This window comes from Boleophthalmus pectinirostris, unplaced genomic scaffold, assembly GCF_026225935.1.
Source record: "Boleophthalmus pectinirostris isolate CB_2022bp ecotype Guang Dong unplaced genomic scaffold, ASM2622593v1 HiC_scaffold_17, whole genome shotgun sequence".
In the NCBI taxonomy this organism is placed as follows: domain Eukaryota; kingdom Metazoa; phylum Chordata; class Actinopteri; order Gobiiformes; family Gobiidae; genus Boleophthalmus; species Boleophthalmus pectinirostris.
In genome coordinates, this window is record NW_026571115.1 from 20,734,259 (window position 1) to 20,743,081 (window position 8,823).

The window sequence follows — 8,823 nt, forward strand, 5'->3', positions numbered from 1 at the left end:
AGTTCAGTTATGATTACCAGGAATAGCAATTTGTCAATTTCAATTTTAATCAACCCAAAATCACAGGGTTGTCAGAATGAAAAACGGTGGTTGACATAAATCGACAACAAAAGGTTTTCATTTCCATTCTGTGGTGAGGCGTGCCGTGCAGACTCCCCTCAGTTTTGCCTCCCAAAGATGCTCATTAGCATAGCCACACGCAACATCAGTGTGGTAAAGACTAATGCTATCCACTTTTGAGACACTGACTGTGTCGTATTTTCTTTAAATTATAATTTACTCATGTAAATGTACTTGTTTTCTTATTTATCCTATGCGTTTTGTATTTATATATATAGTCCTTTATTGTTTAGTACTAGTACTTTCTTGGCATACTAATGTCTTCTTTTTAAGTTTATTTTGGTTTTGTCTGGCTATTCATGGGTTTCAGCTTCACAACATTTGAGGATAATTCAAAAGATATAATATTAAATCTTTTATCTCTATCACAACAATGCTAATTTTTCATCATTCTGAAAACCATATCTATAATTGAAAGGACAGAAATACCACCTTGCACCAGACCTGCCGCATGGTTTCATTTTCTACTCTTTTAATGTTTCAGGTTGAAATATATAATCCATTTTTTTAACTTTGTAAAAAATACTGACCTATGATGGGAAGGCAAAACTATAGCGACTTCCATCCACAATATGACCCTAATGAACACATGATACAACTTTTCCAGCCCTCCCTTTTTGGAATATTTTGGAGTGCAATGTTCCACAATGATTCCCATTGGCAGGAAAAATGTGGCGCTTGGAAAGTGGTGCTGCCAGCACTGGAGCGCTGTCCTTGCCTCTAAGCCCAAGATACAGTATATGGTTCTGTACAATATTATCAGCTGTGCATGTTAAGTAAACTGACATGTAGCCTATGTTGTAAATGCCCCTATTGTGTGAGAGGAATGTGCTATAAATGTATGAGGCAGAAGTCACCAGTGTAACACAGGGCTGACCTTTGAGGTTGTGGTCTACTACAGTTCGAATGCGGCCAGGGGTTTTGATGAGTTTGTGGGCTTCTTCAGACAAGCTTCATCGTGGCTCACAGAATGGAGTTACACTTGGATATTTCCAGAGCAGACTGTAGAATCAAGAGACAGATAACTATAAATAACCATTACATAGAAGATCCTAAGTATTTTTTGTTTACATTTTTAAATCATAACTTCGTGTCAGTGTCACAGGACATCTGCTTGGCTGACTTCTGTAGTGACTCATAACAGTGACATAATCTGGGTCACAGGGTTTGTGATGAAAAACATAAAATAAAAACTCACAGTTAGTTACCATGGCAAGTCGACCCAATTATGCAACACGCATGTGGTTTTAGAAAGAAGGGAATGGTGGGAACTTAGCAAGCATAGACCTCCTATGTTAAGTTGGTGTTTATTCTACAAAAATATTGAGACAATAAAACTGACACTAAGACTAAGATCCTGCTTCACATGAAGCACAGTTTAATTACTCAGATAATAGTCCTATCCTGTAATAACCCCAAGCATAACATAACAGTTCATTAAATGTAATGTAATACATATGTTAGTCAGCCACCTTCTTGTCTCCATGGAGATGTTATTGCTTTATACAGCATTAAACGTGGCTGTCTTGCAGGTGCCACCATTGGGCAAAGCTGCAGGTCAGTTTTCTGAAGAGGTAACCCAGCTCACAGTAAGACAATTTTAAAAGTCTTCAAAGGCAATTCTTGGCGATAAAACCAGTAACACCAGTAATTTATATATATAGCTCAGATATGTTATATAAATATCATAGTGTAAAACTTGCCAGACGTAGCAAAGATATCTCTATGAGGCAAGAAAAGTTAAAATAGCAGCGGTATTAATTAGCGCCTCTCTTCTCCTTCCTGTCCTCCACGTGCTTTTCATAATGGTGTATAACGTTTTGGACATAATGTCCGTTCTTTATTAGCAAAATACGACTGGGCGACATCCAGTGCACACATAAAAGACACAAAACAATAGCTTCAGTGTAGCTAGCTGAAGTCTCTGGTCCAACTTTCTAAGCTTTTTACCAAAAAGGCAACAGGCAGCCACGCGCTCCGGTATTTACGTGATGGTGGTTGCCAAGGAGACGACGCACACACTGCACAACAGTGCGGCGGTAGACAGGAAGTGCTGAGGAACCACAATGGCGTCACTGCGGCTCCAGATCCTCTCCATTTCAGAGTATGCCCGGACAGAGCACATGCTATGATCCTGAGCGAAACCACACCGCTACTTTGCTTTTCTCCTCCTCTCTCATTTCTGCCATTATTATTAGCATTGCTTTTTCAGCTGTGCGCGTTGTCTCCCCCACTTCTTTACGTTCAACCACCCTCTCCGATTGGTGGCTGCTCTTTTGACTTTGAGCATGTGGAAAATTATGTCTGAATTGTGGTGTCTGGGAAGCTGTATTGATGTGTTTGACAGTGACTTATCCACATACTCTCAGACCTCCCCATATATGCAGAAGAGCTGAAACCACATGATCCGAAACAAAACTTGACCACTTCTTAAGCCAAACATAGATGGCTGAGGTGAGGAGGAAAAAAACAAACAGACAATACTATCTAGCCCTGGAGCATTTCAGATCATTGGCTGGCCAAACAAACAAAAATTAAAAAAAATAAAAATCATAGAGGCAAAATAAAAGATTTTAACTTGAATAGTCATCCAAAGGGCAATGCTAAACTTAACTAACTTATAAAAAGCAATGACTCAATTCCATTGAAAATACAGTATGTTTAAAAAATAGAAAAAAATTCCAACTACCTTTCCTGACCTAGAATTCCCTGTTTTAGTACACTCATATTCTGAAAAGGAAAAAGGGAGTGTAATTTACAGTAACTGCCTGTGGATTTTGGCTGTAAATTCAACTGAGTCAACCAGGTGAACAGCGTAGTCAGTTGTAGCTAGTGCCACATGGAGAACGAAAGAATGTGTGTGGTCCTGTTGCAAGGCCTTACATCAGACTGGCACTCTGTACACGGCACATCCCTCCTGTTCTTCCCCTCTCTGTCATTTTTACACATCCCTCTCTAAATATACTCCTCTGGAAAAACCCCTAAGAAGATACCGCCCTCTCCCACTCCACTAGCTAAAAATACCCCATAGCCACGACCACCTTCCTTAACCCTCCTCCTGTGTTTTCTTTCTGTCTCGCTTCCCACTATCTGAATCTCATTCATTACGGTCATTTATCTGAAGCTTTTTAGTCATCGGACAATTTTACACAGAAGCCAGGGTGACCACATGTACCTCTTTTGGTTGTCAAGCAAATAAAATCAATTGTGCATACTGGCATTCAGGGTTGTATTATGTTTGCACCTATTGCTTCTTTGTGAGTTACGATTGAAAAATCTAAAAATCATATGGTGTTTTTGCCGTTATTGTCTATACAGATACATTTCCAGAGTCTGTCCCTTCAAATCCCACCACTCTCAAAAACGTGGTCACCCTAACGGAAGCTGTTTCAACCTAAAAACTTCCAAACCTCCCACGTATATGCAACCCACCCATCCTTCCATACAGAGAGCCAGTACACACAGAACCAAGCCAGAGGACTGACCAGCTGAACACCATCAGGGCCAGCCAGAGCGGCTGTGCTCCAAGTCTGGGCCCTCTGGCTGGTGGTCAAAGCGCCTGGCACAGATGAGTTGTTAGGACACACAAACACAAGAACAGCAGAGGTGGATTCTCGAGAAGTGAGCTCATTCTGCAAAGGACGAAAGTACAAAACAAGAATCATGAACACATTTTCAGCATTTGGTTGTTTTCAACAAATGTGCTGCTGACACATGTCACTAATAATAATAATAATAATGAGGCAGTGGATTTCTGTAGCTCCTTTCAAGACACCCAAAGCTCTTTGCATTGCATTATTTATTCACTCTATACTTAGTTTTGGTAAGATACTACTCTAGCCACAGCTGCCCTGGGGTAGAATGACAGAAGCAGAAGCAAGGTTATCAAACTGAGCCATCTGCCTCTCTGTTCAACACCAGCACTGACACAGACACATCTTTCATAATAGACAATGTGAGTGAAGTTTCTTGCCTAAGGACACAACATCAGTTTCCACTAGAGCCACATTGCTGCCCCACTGTGGCACCTGGTATTTCTGACTTGTCTCTCCAAGTACAAACCAGGCCCAGCCTTGCTTAGCATGTGGGATATGACAAGATCGTGCATTGACTACCAGGTATGGTTTAGACCAGGCATGTCCAAACTATGGCCTGTGGGCCAAATGTGGCCCTCAGACAAATCATTCTTGGCCCTCAGGCTTCCAGGTAAATTGGCCCAAATTAGCTTGCATCAATCAAAAATTTACTTTTTACTGCAAGCATTTTGAAAATCTACTTTGATAAAGTCAATATTTAATATTTAGTGTGTGGTTTTAAGAATCTTAGCATGAATAAAGACGGATGGCTCATTCTAACGTGTTAAACATGCACATATTTCAGTTATTCACTATACTGAGCATCAGTCTGCGGCCCTCGATCGGCCCTCTGCTTCATCTCTGTTTAGATATGTGGCCCTTGATGAAAAAAGTTTGGACACCCTTGGTTTACATGGAAAGGAATTAGTAATCTGATGTCAATCCTGTAATACCCTAAGGGAAACTCTACAAATGTTGCATGTGATAATTTTGATCTTATATTCATCTAATCACACTACACAATCAGCAGGTGTAAAGAGGAAGCAGAAATACATTGGACATCTGTTTCAGTGAATGTCAATGAAATAGCCCAAATTAGGAATAATATTATTTAGGGGATTTTGTGGACGAGGCAGGAAATCTATCACAGTGCACATTGCATTTTGTGTTCCTCCGTTTGACCACTGACCTCATCTGGAGTGACACGGTGCGGCCCCCTCACTTCCTTCCATCTCATTAATCACTTGTGTGTTAACAGGCACAAACGTACACACACTGTGCCCTTGGTTCCTGAAGCCACTTTCAGTCCTGCACCACATTCTGCCCTGGCTTGTTAGTCCAGTTCCTGTAACATCAGCCTTATAAGCACCCCCTTTCCAGCTGCCATCCTATTTAGCAGTCGACCTTTGACCCCACTCTCTTTTCTGCTCGTAAAACCGCTAAGCCATGCTGTTTCCACCTGAGATTTGTTGCCATTCACCTGCCGAAAAAGAGATACAACTTTTGAACTTTTCTTTTGTTTGAGCTGCAAATGTGTGTGTTGCAATTTACAGTGGACCGTTGGAGAACAGGTGATATTCTAAGTGCGTTGTGTTATCTTTGAAGAGATTAGACCGAAGGGTGGTTCCTCATTATGCTCGCACTGTGATTGGCTGGTTTAAACTGCACCTATTTAGTGGATTAGTGAAGCAAATTCTAATACAGGGATCTCTAATAATTGTTATGCTTATTTTGTATTCACAGGGTTCAGATTCCTATTTGAATCTGACATTTCGAGGACTTTTGACTGTTCAAAAGAATATTTAGTTTTGTATTGTCAACTGCTATGGCAACAGTGCTAATATCTCATCACTGGGCTACCTTTTTTTTCGCCTACTTTATATTAATTACATGGTATGCGATAACAATCCAAAATCAGCAGGTCAGAAATAGTCATAAAAATACCTCTGATTAGTGAACTGTATTTTGCAGTTGTAGTTAATATGGTATTCCTGTGTATGCTTTTTATTTTGACTAAAACCTTTTTGTTGCATACATTTGTTTACAACAGTGTTCGTATGAGTAATAATAGTCCTGTAACCAAGACATAAGTGAACATAACAGACAAGGAAATATGTGATTTAATGCTTATTTATGTTGTACAAGCATTAACAGTTTTATAGAGCCAGGGGTTAGACTCGTTTTCTTGGCAGTCATAAATCACTATAAATTAAATACTTTAAAAAGTAGTTTCCAAGTATTACAGCTAGAATGTTCTAATACTGTTTTTATAACATTGTAAAACTTTTAAAATGAGAAATTATCTTTTATCTACTGCTCAGAACCCAAGCTAAATACCTATAAATTTATGCATATTATTGAATCCTCACCAGTCAGCAGATGCATGTTAGTACTCAACTTTGTCTTTTCATTGTAAGTAGTAAAATAAAAAAGCAGGTGGCCATAGAATTCATGTGTTGGTGTCAGACAAAAAAAAAAGTGTGGTTTAGCAAGTTAAGCCAAGGTGTGCTCCTCTGGGTGTGTCCTTATTTGTTTCCACTACCCCCACCCATTTGAAGGGTGCACGGGGAGGAGGGTTCATGCCCACACATGTGCCCTCTGGATCTCTCTATACTCCATTTGAGCTCTTACTTTTGTCCAACATTTGATTTCCTGGCTTCACGTCTTTCACCTCTAATTAGCCTATTCAGTTTTTAGCCCAGCGCTGATCTGCCAATGTGCCTGTTGCTGTGAGCTGTCCTTATTTGGCTTCCCTGAAACTGAGAGGGAGTGTGTGAATATGATTGTGACTGTATGTGTGTGTACTTGTGTGTATTTGTGTGTAAGTGTGTGTGTGTTTCCTCTTGACGTTGACTCACCGCTTGTCTGACTCACAAGTGCTAACAAAAACAGTGAGTTGCCATAGGGACACAGTTCTCTCAACAGTCCACTCCTAGTCTGGTGCTGCTGCTGTGGTGGACCTGATGGCACTGGCCTGGGATGGTAGACAAAAATTACTCAGCAGACAGGACAAAGAAGTTAAAATTTGTACTTACATAAGACAATTGATGTAGTTTAAAATATAAAAAGTAAAAAGCTTTGCTGAAATGGTCATGTGCTACAGCCAACCAGTGCCACATTGTTTTGGCAAAGTTTTACAGAAACCTATCCAGTGTAAACTAGACATAGTGTATGAAGTGTCTTGCCCATAGACACAACAATAGTGCTGAACCTTGAGTTTGAGTGAAATGTTTTACCAAAAATAAAAACTACACAACAGTACAAATCAGTCTAACTCTGGCAATGCCATACACAGCTATAAATAGGCTAAATTATCAAATGTGTTGAGCAAAACATTAAGGTAACTCTGGGTTACTGGCTCAAACAACCTACATGCTTCAAATAGAGTGATACAATCTAAACCCCTAGATGAGAACTGCTGTGATCATGGGAAATAAGTTTATATTTCGTGTTATTATATTTCACACAACACGGATTTGGGCCCAACAACACATCACAAAATCATTTCTATAGGCCTACCAGACGAAAAAAATCAAAAAGTTGAAGGACGGAAAAGCCATGCAATCATCTATCATCATCAAATAGGAAGTAGAGAAGTCCGAACAGGCGCGGAGAAGTGGACAAAAGTGCCCACCTGCGGCGCTCTATTCTTTGCCTCTGTTCTGTTGGTTGAACTGCTCTGAAATTGCACACTGGCGCTTTGAACTGGCCCCCAGACTTTGATGTGCTGCCGTCACAACTTGGCCTCCCCGTGACCTCCAGTGTTTGATAATGTGACCACCAGGTTTTGTGTAGCCACATTTGAACAAAGATCAGGTGTAGAGGTGGTAGTGGAAGGAACTCGCAAATTATTTCATCAAGGAATGAGCTGTTTCCTGCTTGTTGTGTTCCGCCCTCTAGTGGATGATCTTTAAGTTGGTCGTTTAATCACAAGCTATTACAATCCGTGTATCATTCGTTCATTCGTTTTTCAAATTAAAACCAAAAATAAGAACACGAAGAAAAAAAAAAACTTCATTATTTGTGTCAAAAAACAAAATGGAAAAAATGATAACGTTTCGTTTTTTCAATTTTCTATTTTGACTTAAACGATGCCGGACTGAACCAGGACTGAACCAGGTCTAAACCAGAATTGAACCAGGACTAAACCAGGTCTAAACCAGAATTGAACCAGGACTAAACCAGGTCTAAACCAGAATTGAACCAGGACTAAACCAGGTCTAAACCGGTCTCAGTCCTGGTCTCAGTCCCGGCCTGGCCCTGGTTTCCTTATCCGACAGTCTACGCGGGAGCACCTACGGCCTGTCCCGACACTCCTGGTTCAGTCCTGGTTCAGTTCTGGTTTAGTCCTGGTTTAGGACTGAGACCACGACCAGACCGGGACTGAGACCAGCACTGAGACCGGTTTAGACATGGTTTAGACCTGGTTTAGTTCTGTTTTAGTCCGTATGTGGCGCAAAAGTCCGGCGTCGCAGTTTAAGTCACGGAAACGGTCGTTATCCGTTTTTTCCATTAATCACTTAAACCCAAAATCGAAAACTGAAAAAACGAATCATTATAATTTTTTTCCATTTAGTTTTTTGACACAAATAATGAAGAAAATAGTTGTTTTTCCGTTTTTTTAAATTTTTGGTTTCATTTTGAAAAACAAATGTTAATCGGATTTACCTGACCACAGGTGTATGATGCATTCGAAAATACTGTGCATTGCATATTTTTTTATTCAAACTATTCAAATATATGCTCACGAATAATTCATGTTCTACTGAGATAAACCTATGTTGTATCCAGACGGAATTTATAAACCTTCATGCACATATTTATACATAAGATGTATCTATATGAGAACTGTACAGGACCACTACGTCCAGGCCGTTATCGCTGATTTGTTGAATGATGCTGAAAACTTCAAGGTTCATAACAATAATAGGCTATAATGGGCTCTCTATGCCATTGCTTCTCACCACACACACATCCATACTCACGTGCACTCTTTTGACCTTTGTTCAACCTCAGAGCAGCTGCTCAGTGGAGAATTCTGAGAAAACTGAAACTGTACTCCTGCTGTATAATCCATGGCCAGCCCACGACAGAAGGGTAAAGAAACACGTTTATACTTACAGGTCAA